Here is a 12,121-nt window from a genome sequence, read left to right on the forward strand (position 1 = left end):
AAATTGGGTTTATAGGGGAGGGCCGTCGGTGAGAGAGAGTGTAGTATATTGTGGATTTGTGGTTTTACCGACATGTGGGCCTCCTCTTTAGGAGTAGTACTCCCGGTATATGATTCGGAATTCAGAAATAAAATTCAGCAAGATAAGAAAATTAATACTATATAAAAATCTACTCCTATATCCACCGGGCAATGAAACAGACGATATAAAATATTGGAATATGCAAAAGTCTTATACCATTAACCTAAAATGGTAGTGGATTTAACCCTTATGTAACCTACTTAATGTTTATAGAGAGCGTAGACATCGAATGCTTTTTTTTTCTCCATCTTATGAATAAGACATGGAGATAATGTACATGTTTAGATGTAACAAGTGACTAGTTGTCTACTTGTCTTTTATTTTTTTCAGCCAAGCTATCATGACTTGTAAAATGACTTCATCTTCCTTATTTTCGGTCAAACTATCTTAAATTTTAAAATGACATTAAGATAACTTTTCAAGGAAAGAATTAAACCATATAGATACCTATCGGTCTTCATTACGAGGGATGGTGTATCATCTCATATATAACTCTTCGTAGAGATAATTTTAGCTCTACGAAGATTTCGAGGTCTCAAAAAAACGTTATCTCACATCATCTTAGAGAGCCTAATTATACATAGGCAACATCTTTTCATGTATTTATATAGTTATCAATATATAATAAATTCAACCTTAAAGATAAATCTTAGTGCACACTTGTACACTCCTACGCGCTTCAATAGGTATCATGAGATCCATGCATGTAGAACTCTTACCGTTTCTCGAAACTATAATTTTAATGATTATGGACGAATGTATTAGAAAATTCTTTGAGCAGGTACAATAGCAGACTATAAGCCAATTATAAACATATTTTAAAGAGATAAAAGAAGAGAGAAGAGCAGCGGGCTACAGATCTGTAGCCAGCTGCAGCACGGACTCCAAGATACAATATGTGTATGACATGTGGGACCATATATTAATAGTGAATTAAGTAACAATTGTATAAACTGGCTAGTAAATTAGCTATAGATGATTTGGAGCTAATAGTTGTCTATACTATTAAACTTGCTCTTACATAATCATAAACACTATACTAAAGTAATATCATCTAAAAGGAAAAGTTAATTGAAACACTACAAACATAAAAGACTTTCAAATACTCCCATCTCACTCATATATTATTAGTATGAAGAATACAACGATAAAAGGTAGTGGCAATTATGATGATTTCGCTATCCACCATCAATGTATGTCTATTCTTTTATATGAATTTCTAAAACCTACACCACATCTGTTCTTAAAAAAAATCAAATTCCAAATATGAACATATATATTCATGACCTCTGCCCATATTTCCACGCATTCATGACTCATCACAGTTCACACCGGTCCATGAACCGTCCGTCGTCGTGCTATATGCACAACGGCGCCCCACACTCCTTCCACCATCTTCAACCTACCCACCCCGCCTGGGCCCCACCACCCCCTCGTTCGTTCCAGAACCATCTACAGTTAGTACTACTGTTACTACACCCTGCCCTCTGACTGCGGGCCCCACAAACCATCAAACCCCCTCCTGGTCCCCACGCTTCCGCCTCCGGCTATCTCGGTCCTCGGCGCGTGTCAACTGCCACCGCCACTATGCCGGCAACTGTAAACAAGGCGGGGGAGGGGACCGGGGCCGGGCCCACCAACCCCGATCGGACGGCGTGATTCGGCCTTGGGCCCTTGGCCTCACCTTTTTTCCACCGCTGCTCGTTTTGCTGGCCCATCCGGTGACGTCCGGTCGCTGTCCGGTCACCTGGCGACGGAGGGCGAGCGGCGCGGGGCCGGCCCTCCGCCGCGCCGTCGCCGGCGATGGCCACGACGCGCGTGACGGCGATCACAGCGGCAGGGACTCCATTGATTGACCACACGCTATTCTGGGGCGTGGTTCAGTTCAGTGTGACCGTGAAACAGTCAGCGGAGCGAATCGTGAATGCATGTCTCTCCTGTGACCATGAGCGATTGGCCGGCAAGCACGGCTGCACGGGGCGGACCAGCATGGGAGTAGTGGGGTCTCGAGCCTCTACTACTTGCGTGAAGGCTACTTGAGACCCCACGAAAACCCTACTAATTAATTTTTTTTTGCCATATGCAAATGGTAGGGGACTGTAACTCTATCTAGTTTGCTCAGATCCCACTGCTATTTTTTTTCTGGATCCGCCACTGCCGGCAAGTACGTCGGCAAGTACGTGATGAGTCCCGGATAGGGGTGAAAACGGCCGACCAACGTTCATTTCCAACTTTTTACCAACTGATCTATATGGAAATGGTAATCGACTGAAACTAAAATGGAAATGGTAAAAGAATATGAAAATGGACACGAAAATAGTTTTGTTGTTATACCGATAGGGATGTAAGCGGGGCGGGTAAGCGGGCTTTTTTTATCCCGCTTATCCTACTTCTAGTTTATTTTTTCTTCTAAATTTTATGCTACCATGCGTAAAATAGACTAGCAAGCATATTTTTATGCGAATAGTGGGACTACCCACTTGCATCTCTATATACCGATCGTTTCCGTATTTACCATATTTTTGTGAAACTTACCGTTTTCTATAATATGGTAATTACCGTATGTTTCCGTATTTACCGTATTCATGTGAAAATTACCGTTTTCTATAATATGGTAATTACCGTATTTCTAAATATGTCTCTACTTGACCCACAGTTTAGAGATTGATTGACTCTTTAATCAAATCTCTAACTTGAGTGCATGGCTAAAATGGAGTTAATTTATATATATAGTATAAGCTTGAATTTATTTATACATATAACATACTTATGTAAAGTTAAAATAGAGTATATATGTTTTTATAGTTTAATGTTTTCGTATTTGTTACTGGTTTCTAATCTGTACTGACATGTTTCCGTCCGCATTGCTCCGTTTCTGATTTTTCGATATTTCTGATATCGTTTTCGTTTTTGATTTTACTGTTTTCGATTTCGTTTTCGAGAAAAATATGGTTATGGAAATGGTGGTGTCTGTTTTGCCGTTGTTTCCGACCGTTTTGATCCCCACTCCCGGATATGCTGCTGCTTACACCATCAATTATTGGGGGTGGTTTGGATTCGGTTCGTCTGGATTGCATGAGATTCAGTCAAATGGGACAGCCGAGCACAATCATGGCGGATGCATATTCAGCTTTTGCAGCCTGGGGGATGCGATGCTGGAGGAGAGTACTCTACCTCTACCAGAGTCGTCGCACAAGGGGAGCGTCCGGATCACTGGATGGATGATGGATTGGATCTACTGGTGTAGTACTACTGTACCAGTGCTTTTTCTCTCCCAGGTGTACAACGTAGTACGAACGGATTATGCTGACGTAGTACGGTTCCGTGCGTAGAAAACGGTGTACGTGTACAGTGCACTGCCCATGTGAGGATCGAGAGGGGGGTGACGAGGGACGAGGAGCAGTTCGGCTGACGCAACCGCCCAACCGCACCGCATCACCGCGGCTGATTAATTTGCCTCGTTCGCCCGGGGCAAATCAACCGTGCGTGCCTGCAGCCCAGCACGTCGCGCGCGCGCGCGCCATCGATCGATCGCTGCTGCCGTGGCCCGTGCTACGGTGCGGGTGCGTCCGTTTCCAGCAGCCCGCGGGGAGAGGGGGGACATGGAGATGCGTCGGCACGGGACACCGCCACGGCTGCGCGTACGGGCGTGTCACGGCGCGCGCGCCTCTCCGGTTTTTACGGGGAGGTGAGGTAGGGGGGGGGGGGGGCGATGCGGTCCGAGCACGGGACACCGGTGCCACGGCGTCGCGAGCGTGGCTTGGCTGGCACGAGCTTGGTATGGATTAGTCTAATCAATGTACTCACATGTGATTAGGTTTTTTTACGGAAGGAATATATCCATGTTCAAAATGTTATAAATTAGCACCGCCTCCCCTCTACTTTCCTAACCTCTTCCTTAAGGATCCGCTTTCTCTCTATCAGCACCACCGTCGCCTCATCTTCTCTCTCTATGGATGTGGAGGGATTAGAAATTGAGAAGTTTCTTGAGGGGTGAATAAGATATTTCACAAATGAGAGAATCCAACGGCTTGAAACGTCTGGAGTAGAAATCGGATGGTTCATAATTTTTTTGATGACGTGGCAAATTACCATTTCGAGAAAGATTAGCTCTTCCACTATTTTAGATATGAAAAAGTACGAATTACCCCCTGTCCCCAAACTATCGTGGTCGTCCGAATTACCCCCTGAACCCCAAAACCGAATATTTTTCACCTCCAACTATGCAAACCGGACGAATTACCCCCCTCGACCCAATCCGTAGTGGTTTTAGTCTACGTGGCATCCTGTTAACGACCAGATTTGGTAATATCAGTATCGGAGATAAAGATGGGATCGAAACGGAATCGAAGATGAGGATTGTTGCGGAAATAGAGTACGGATCGGCTGGAGTCCGGATCGGCTACGACTGGGATCGGCTAAGTCTGAGTTGGACTGGTTAAGTGATACAGCCGATTCCAACAATACGACCCGTGTGCGACATTGGGATCGAGTTGATGTGCTTCAAGATGATTGCCACACATGGATAGAGTCCTGGGAAGGCAATTGTATCTATTAATTAGGATATTTTATGTAAATTCCTTAGAGATAAATGTGGGCAAAAGTCTGCCGCAAAGACTTATGGTATCTTAGAGTTTGTTAGAGATAAGAGTCGTGTCCAATATGGACATATCTTCTAATTCTCGGGTATAAATAGACCCCGAGCCCTATGTAATGATTAACACACACGTTCAATACAATTTCGGCGCATCGCCACCCTTTTTGCTTAGTTTTATTTCGACGAGTTATTGCTTTCGGGTTGAGCTGCATCGGTTTCGATCTTCAACAAGAGGTAAAACTTGTTATGGCGGCTTGTGTTCTCGCGATTAGTGCTTCCATTTTTATGATACTCTAATCTCGTTTATGTAATCCGTCAAGTTATCATATATCTTGCATAATCCTTGACAATATCGTCATCTAACCTACAATCGGCTAACATCTGTTACCAGAAGGCAGCCGATTAGGTTAAATAACGACGTTGGCTTAGATTATCTGAGATATCCACCACTCTATGAAACATCCAGCGGCTTGATTGTCTAGATATTTTTCTTCTTTTCATACTTAATGCTGTATCAGTTGAGTTTGACCTATTAAGTCGTGCTTAGAATTTCAATCTCTAGCCTGCCTACTGGTTGCCGATTAGGGTAGTATCAGAGTTTCAGCCGATCGTATCTGATCTAATTGCTTTTATCTTACGTGCTCAATTAACATGTTAGATCTGCCCTTTATGTCAAGATCTTGTTGCATTTAAGTATATTAGGTTTCTGCTTAGTATATTCTATTTGCTTTAATATCTTAATATAAAGTAGTATCGGAGTATTAGCCGATACACGCTAGATCTATCTGATCGGCTAACATATATATAATCTCATTATTAATATATATTTCGATCTAAGTGATTTATACTGTCTCGGCAAGGTGACCGATCTATCCCAATCACTTGATTCAAGTATATATCGATATAAGGATTATATATCGTTGATATCTACAGCCGATCGAGTAGATTTAGTTCTAATTTGTTCACTTAATAATTGCCGATCGATTTACATATGACATCGGCTCAAAAATAAATGATATGTCATCGGCATTTAGCCGATCGGTTATCATTTATGGATTTAATCACGGTTTCTTTGTCTTTGTTTCTTGTTGATTGCAGGATCAAATCAATTGGCACGCTCATATATCCGAAGGCGAGTTTTGGACCTGCACTGGAGTTAAGCAGATCTCCCAGGCCTCGTGTTTTCTATCAACACATCCCAGTCAGCGTTTTTTAATAAAAATGGTGGGACCCACATGTCATACTCTTCCACTTTCCCCCCTCTCTCACTCTTCCTCTCTTCTCTCTCTCACTCTTTGTCTGTCTCTCTCACAAATCGGCGGCGGCGGGAGACACGGAGGGGCGGGCGGCGTCGCGGCGACGACCGAGCGGAGGCGGTTGCGGCGGCGGCTGCCGGCGCTGCTGGGTGAGTGGCGGTGGGCGCGGCTGGACGAGCGGAGGCGGCAGCGGCGACGGGCTCGGCTGAACGAGCGGCGGCGGACGCGGCTGGACGAGCGGAGGCGGAGGCGGCGGCGGCGGCGGCGGCGGGCTCGACTGGGCGCAACGCCGCCTCGCGCCCCGCCGTGCCCATGGTGCCCGTGGCGCGCGTGGAGGTGGAGCTGCTCCCTGTGGTGCACGAGGGTGACGGCGCCCGCCGCTCGCAGTGGATTTCCGGCCGCCGAACGCCGCTCGCCTCTCCACCACGCCCGCCGCGCCTAGTGCCGGCCACCAACTCGCCGGCTACATTTGAGACAGAGAGAGATTGAGAGGAAGAGGGAAAGAGAGAGATTGAGAGGAAAGTGGGGAAGAGAGAGAGAGAGATTGAGAGGAAAGTGGGGAAGAGAGAGAGGTGGGAGAGTATGACAGGTGGGTCCCGCCATTTTTTAATTAAAAAACGCTGACTGGGATGTCACATGTATGCCACGTAGACCAAAACCACCGTGGATTGGGTCGAGAGGGGGTAATTCGTCCAGTTTACATAGTTGGGGGTGAAGAATATCCAATTTTGTGGTTCATAGGATAATTCGGATGATGTTATAGTTCAGGAGGTAATTCGTACTTCCTTTCAGATATTGTGGGATGGAAGAAGTATGAATTTGTTTTAGTAGCTCGTGGACCACAAGTTGCAGTCGGACATACGAAAATGTTGGTCCAGCCGAGCAGGAGACTCATTCGGGAGGAAATCGACGTTGGCCTAGTACACCATAAACGGGCTATTTTGGCTGTTGCTCGAAGAGGCACACACATGCTCTGACCGATGTTAAAATGACCCCAACAGATAGTTTTGTAGAGCCCAATAGCTAGTTTTATTGCGGAATAAGTTCACCTACCATCCCTTAACTTTACATCGAGTTTGTTTGACATTCCTTATCCTCAATAACAGAAATCTTCGTCGCTAAACTATACAAAACCGTGCATTTTAAGTCCCATAGCAGTATAGATGCCCGGTTTCGCTATTGTGGCACCCTACAATTTTCTCTTTTCTTTTATTCTTTTCTTCGGCTGCCGACGACAGAGGGTGAGAGGCGACGGCGAATCCCTCGCCTTCCTCCGTCGCCGCTTCGACACCAAGTGGCTCCTTAGCCGGCGTCGGCTGGCTGCTTCCTCGCCCGTGATGATAACCCCGTTGCCGTCACCTTCCATCGTGCCCGGCTCCGCAAGGATCCCTATCGCCGGCCGGAGAGCGGAGGGGAGACGCGGTCGACTGCTGTTGCTGCTGACGTCCCATCGCCGCCCAACTCCAGCAGCGCCCGAGGGCGGGGGCAGCTGGATCTGCCCGCCGGCTTCTACCTCTCTCACCTCTGCCTCCTCCTGGCCGAGCCGTCCCCACTGTTTTCCTCCCTCTGGGTGTCCGCCTCCTCCTCGCTGCTACTCCACCTCCCCCTGCTCGGAGGGATGACCGGCCCGACGACCCTCGTGGCGCCTTTGCCCCCAACATCGCCGCCGTCGGTGCAGCCACTTGCCCGGCCTACGCACTACAACTTCCTCAACTCCAAGCTATCTGTTCCGATGCTGTCGCCACTACTGTTGGGCGCGACCGTGGGAAGCCACCATATCTGGCAGCAGGTCGTCGCCCTGGACCAAGGCCACCAGCGACGTGGCTTTCCCCAGCAGCTACTTTAGCATCTCCACCATCCTGCCCGTGGCGTCGGTCGCCGCGCGTGTCACCACCGCGTTGGAGTAGCTGTATAGGAGGTCCCTCAACTCCACGGCATCTTCTTTCTTCTCTCTTCTTCACAAGATTGAGAGGGAGGGGGGGGAGGTGGCCGGCAGGAGTGTGTGAGCGCGGGGCGGCGGCAGGCGGAGCGGGCACGATGCCGACGAGAGCTTCTTTCCGCGCTGGTGCCACCGCCCAGCTTCTTCCCGCAAGCTCGCCCGCTGCTGCCGCCGGCCGCCTCTCCCACATCTGCCGCCACCCGAAAAGAGGAGAGAAGAGAAGAGAAAAAGAGAAGTAAGAAGAGAGGTGGGTCCCACATGATTTTCTCTCACTTACATGTGGGCCCCACATACTTTTTTTTTGCTGACTAGGATGCCACGTCAGCGAAACCAGGCATATATACTGCTATGAGACCTAAAATACATGGTTTTACATTGTTTAGGGGTGAAGATTTCTGGTATTGCGGATAAGGGATGTCAAACAAACTCGGTGTAAGTTGAGGGACGGCAGTTGAACTTATTCCTTTTACTGCTACAAAAGATCCAGCCTGCTAGTTCTACTTCAAAGAGTTCAAAGAAAACTGTCTATTTTCTCCCCCAACTATAGACCAAGTCTGATCTCTGTCCCTCATACACAAAGCTAGATACATCATACAAGCATCCCTCAATTATATCACTATAGTCGAGCAAGGTAAAAAAGTTGGTTGGACGATGGTTTTGTCCTACATAATACAGTGACTTAGGAGTAGCTAACTTGTGCCGAGTCAGAAAAAAAAAGTCATATGGCCCTCTTTCAATGATCCATTAGTTATCGTTCTATCTTCTGTCTCCCTCTTTTCCCTCTTTCTATGAGAAGCCTCAAGCTTGAGCGTAGAGGGAGCGTGGCATCAGCGGTTGACGAGGCCATCCGCGGAAAGGGAGGCACGGTGGACGGTGAGGTCCGTCTAACTTGAGCTCCAGCTCTGCCCATGTAGAAGCAGTGGTGGCCAAGCGAGCCCCGTTAAGCTTGAGCTCACCCACCTCACCTGTCCGCGAGAAGAGGAACATCGGTGATGATATCTGGCTAACCCCCTCAAGCTCCGGTGAAAGTGCGTAGGGAGAGGGGGGTGGGGAAGATGTGGTGGAATTAGAGGAGCTGTGGTGGAAAGATGGTGAGCTCGGATCTCTAAAAGATATTCAGATGAAAGTATCAGGGTGTGTCTAGTTCGCGAATTGAAAATTTTTAGGTGTCACATCGGATATTTGACTAGATGTCGGAAGGGGTTTTCGGACACGAATGAAAAAACTAATTTCATAACTCGCCTAGAAACCGCAAGACGAATCTTTTCAGTCTAATTAAGCCGTCATTAGCACATGTGGGTTACTGTAGCACTTATGGCTAATCACGGACTAATTAGGCTCAAAATATTCGTCTCGCGATTTCTATAAAATTAGTTTTTTTTATCTATATTTAATGCTCCATGCATGTGTCCAAAAACTTTGGGAACTAAAGTAGGCCTTAGATTTTAGATTGCTTTTTTTAGTTGAAGATGAAAGTGTGAAGCTATAGTTAAAACTTTCGTGTGATTTGAGTTGACAGTTTTCAAACGAAAGTGTACTAAATGAGAAAAAAAAAACGTATGCTACAGTGCAGCCCTGCACATAAACGGCATCTGTATAAGTTCATAAAGACAAATAGATAATCAATACACTATATTAAAATACAAGAAAATTATTTTAAACTTATTTTCCGATAAGGTGTCGTGGTGTAGTTGGTTATCACGTCAGTCTAACACACTGAAGGTCTCCGGTTCGAGTCCGGGCGACGCCAGATTTTCGTTTTTTTTAATCTCCACATGTTTAATACCATGAATTTTCTCTCTTATTCCCAAACTATTTAACGCAAGAAACCATGAAAATGTTCTCTCCCAAACTTAGGGGTGGATTACTATTTAATGCAAGAAACCATGAAAAATTTCTCTCCCCCAAACTATTTAACGCAAGAAACCATGAAAATGTTCTCTGCCAAACTTAGGGGTGGATTACTATTTAATGCAAAAACCATGAAAAATTTCTCTCCCCAAAATAGGGTTGGATAATTTAGCCAACTCGGTTCATTTGTGCTTGTTATCTTAATAAGCTTTTTCAGTGTAACCATAAGTTTCCACGCTCAATCGTTTTATTTGAATTTTTTTATAATTAGTAATTTTATTATTATTATATGATAAAATATGAATATTACTTTATACATAACTTATGTTTTAAGTTTTTTTTGAAATTTTTTCAAATAAGTCGAACGATCAAAGTTATGCACGGAAAATCATGACTGCACTTAAAATAGGACGGAGGAAGTAATAATTAGTTGCAAATACGAATACAGTGCTAATTCTAATATTTGAACTCGGGTGAACATGCCCAAGCTCAGTTCAGAGAAACCATGAAATTTCTCTTTTATTCCCAAAATATCAATGCAAGAAACCATGAAATGTTTCTCTCCCAAAATATTTAGGGTCCCCCAAAACAATACTATATGCTAACCATCATTTGAGTAAATTTTCTTCGTTCTCATTTTTCTTTTTGCCACTTTATCTGGTTTGATATTTCTATTTGATGGTTGACCGTGGACCTTACATCAGGGATCTGGGAGGTAAGACGACAATGACATACTCCACTAATTAATAAAATATTTAATGCAAGAAACCACAATTTTTTTTCTCTCACACCACTTATAGGGATTAGTATATAAAAAAACCATTTAGGGATTTGCTTAACAATCAGTAAAGTACGCTGTAAACCAACACACCTATTAACGGATCACTGGATCTGTTCCCTGTTCCTCACAGCAGTAGAGGCGTGAGATGATGTGGAACACCCGCACATATCCCTTTGCCCTTAAAAACATTGCAGAAGTAGACAATAAACATATATATAGGGTGGATGCTCTCTCTTCATTATAGATCTGATCAGTAGTACAACCAACCTTAAATGTCGCGTCCTTGTATATATAGGGGTTTTAGGAGGAGATAGATGTTATCTCTACTCTAGTTCGGATTGGTCCAAAAAAGGATCTTATCTCCCCGGGAGATAATATTCCGTAACAAAGTAAACAATTTTTTTTCAATCGAATTTTTAGCCATTTAATCTGCTAATTTGAGATCTGCGGTAGATGGCGGGCCTGGCATAAGTGGTTGCAACGTGGTGTTGGTTTTGTTATCAGAAACAGCCCAGCCTATGGTCAAGGCGAGGCAAAGGTGATGTTTCCATTGCGGGGGCTACGCGTTTGGTGAGGTAGGCACGAGATGCTGCAGGGTGGCTGCGATGAAGGTTTCGTTTGATTAGCTCACTGAACCTTATAGCTAATTTATTACTTCTTCTGTTTCACAATGTAAGTCATTCTAGCATTTCTCACATTCATATTGATGTTAATGAATCTAGATAGATATATTAATTAGCATCAATATGAATGTGAGAAATGCTACAATGACTTACATTGTAAAATGGGGGAGTATATGTTGGTTTTAAAATAAACTAATAGCTGACAGTGAACTCTACTGTTAAACTTGCTCTAAGTTTGGTAAGGCGCCTCACTACTTTGTTTTACCGGCGAGGAAGGCACGCAGCCGGTGAGCCATCTTAATGTTCAACCAGGTGTCAACGACATCTAGCATGGAGAGTGTCACCTGCCAATGTGGTTGTGCAATTTGAAACACCAATGCAGGGTTGGGGGGCTTGGGGGCCTTGGGGGTAATTCGGCCGGATCTTCATCCTGCATAGGACGTCATATTATGTACTGCAAGGATCATTTATCCAAAACAAATTCTCAACAGACTATCGTTGTGTTGTTGCTTAGATCACTTCTTTTTATTTTTTATCGTTGTGTTGTTGTTTAGATCACTTTTTTTTTCTCGAACAATATAGAAGAACTACGTGAAAAAATGCTACTCCCTCCATTAATTCCCCTCAATAGAAGGCGTAATCACTCATTATGCAAAGATCAATGAACCGAGTAATACCCGTTGCTTCGATCGTTCGAACGCGTGCTGCTTCAATTGTTTCGCAGACATCAATGGCCATGCCCATGCAGCCCACGCTTGGATCCAACACACTTCAACACTGTGAGAGAGAGGTGAGAGAGGTAGTGTAGCTAAGATAGGGGTTAATACAGTCCTATGGTCGTGGATAGAGTCAAGTGCTATGCTCGCTATTAGGTTTTGCTTTTGGGTGGTTCGGCGGTAGCTTCTTTGTTGGTCTAGCAGCGGCCGGTCCGGTGCTAATTTTCTCCTGGGTGTTGTATAAGCACTGTCGGCGCGTGGTGCGTGGTGATACTGA

At 45.1% G+C, this 12,121-nt stretch overlaps 1 non-coding gene across 1 annotated transcript; it reads left to right on the top strand.

Moving 5' to 3' along the window:
• The first annotated feature begins 9,549 nt into the window (after positions 1-9,549).
• On the top strand, positions 9,550-9,623 carry TRNAV-AAC (transfer RNA valine (anticodon AAC)). The gene has a single exon. It is a non-coding gene; the product is annotated as a tRNA-Val (tRNA).
• Positions 9,624-12,121: the final 2,498 nt, after the last annotated feature.

Source organism: Oryza glaberrima, chromosome 6 (assembly GCF_000147395.1).
Source record: "Oryza glaberrima chromosome 6, OglaRS2, whole genome shotgun sequence".
Lineage (NCBI taxonomy): Eukaryota > Viridiplantae > Streptophyta > Magnoliopsida > Poales > Poaceae > Oryza > Oryza glaberrima.